The sequence below is a fragment of the Penaeus monodon genome, chromosome 22 (genome assembly GCF_015228065.2).
Source record: "Penaeus monodon isolate SGIC_2016 chromosome 22, NSTDA_Pmon_1, whole genome shotgun sequence".
Classification (NCBI taxonomy): Eukaryota; Metazoa; Arthropoda; class Malacostraca; order Decapoda; family Penaeidae; genus Penaeus; species Penaeus monodon.
In genome coordinates this window covers 6,735,693-6,737,724 of record NC_051407.1, presented here as the reverse complement: position 1 = coordinate 6,737,724, position 2,032 = coordinate 6,735,693, and positions in this window count along the sequence as shown.

The window sequence follows — 2,032 nt, the reverse complement described above, 5'->3', positions numbered from 1 at the left end:
GATTAAGCTCTCCAGCAGAAACCAAATACAAAAGTCGCGTGATATTAGTACAATTATTTCATGAAAAGTGGGGGGAAAATCATCAGTTACATAAGTATTTTTGATACTATTAACAATCTGTGGCATGCACATACTAAAGTCGACAGTGTTCCCTTCACCTACCTTCTGGCTACTTTTTGATGCTAGATATTTTTTACATCACATGATTCCTTTCCTTCACTGTAGAGACAATACGACATGAAGATCAAAAGACTCATGTTGTCATTCCTTTCATGGGGATTTTACATTCATTCAAGGAGTATCAGCTAATAGCCTCATAATTACGTTTTTCCCCAAAGCTATCAATACTCGTGGTTGTTGTGTCCGCCAGCCCGTGCGTATACAACTTACAACTTACCTACACCTGGTCATTTTAGTTCCGGTAGTCATGTCGGTGAAGAATTGTGGATGACAGCTGCGTGTGCCCTTGTAACATGCGCCTCCAAACCTAGGTTCTTCAAGTCGGCCACCACACAGTCCTTAGCATGTCTTATTCGGGTTTAATAAGCACAGCTCCTCAATAAGGAACAGGGCAAGCGTGGGATTGAAGTTTCCTGCCTGTTTTGTACTTCAGATACGGATAAGAGAAACAAAATATAGAAACCACACAATATCAGTAGAATGAGATTCTGTAAACAAGTTGCACGCTGATATAAGTCGCAGCAGTTACTTTTTATACTGATAATTGTAGGCATAAAGCCGTGCTTTATCAGAAGTATCTCCTGAAAGATCTAATTAATTATGACGATCGTCATGATAATTGCATTCATCATCCTTGTCATTATTATTGATTTCTGCATGCATTCTCAATACAAAAGTCAACTCTTTAGACGCACGGACTCATATCTCGAGTTGCTTCACTTGTTTTCTTCTTGTAAGCACGTATAGTACCACTGGCTCAATAGTGCCCTGAATACAATATACTTTCATAGCATTATTGCTATTGCTGTACTGTTCATAAGATTTATAAATCGCCACACAGAATATATTTCCCTCGTTGAGAATGCTTTACTAATCAGTGGCAATATCATAAACGACAGGTTGCCAAGACGATGTTATTCTCATGACAGGATGTTCCATAAGGGAGCAGTCATGAAAAGGAAACCAATCACAAAAAAAGTGATCAGCGTATTTGTTGTTCATGCTGTGTATCATATCTACAGCCATAATACAAATCATTCTCATGCTTCTAATGGAAAGGAAGTTGTAAGACGTTCCATGAAGAGGCTGTCACGGTCAGGAAACCAGTTGTAAAGTAGGTGAATGGTGCGTTTCCCGCTCTTAAACTGGTTCAGGTAACATTTCATATACACAATTACAGAGTCAAGTATCTCAAACCTTTTGGGGCTGGGAGATGTGAGAGCGATTTCGCATACGTTATTTTAGTGATTTGTTGAGTTATGTAGTTATCCTGCCATGCCTTGTACCGGTATTAGCTTCCCTTTCTCACAAAATGGTTTCAAGGATTTTGTGAATGTGTCAAAACCCTCACTCGGTTTTCTTCAGCACAGTAATATAGTCCCATTTACATTTATATTCTTATTACACGCATGTCATATGGGAGGAGGGGGTGACACCACGCCGTTTTTAGTTGTTGTTTTTTCTTATATATCCTGGAGTATGCTGGCAATATGAAAATAATTATTTTCATTTACATAATATATCTCAACCACACTGATCTTATCCTACATACCTGCAAGCCGAATGTCCATCATGATGATCTTGTTACATATATGGACAGAATAACGGCAAATATCAACAACAGTGCGTCGTATCACAATTATTTTTCCAATATATTAAATTAATATCGAATCCTTTTGAAACTACTTTGAAGAATGGTGAAATATGGTAGCCCCTAATTCAAGGTAGCTCAGGTAGGGTAGAAGTAAATTGTCAAATCAGGTCGTGTGGTTGCTGGTGGTGAAGGTCACGTGTGGTCATGAGATGAAATAAATTTTTAATATCTCATGTTTTATTTATTCAATTGTCAATC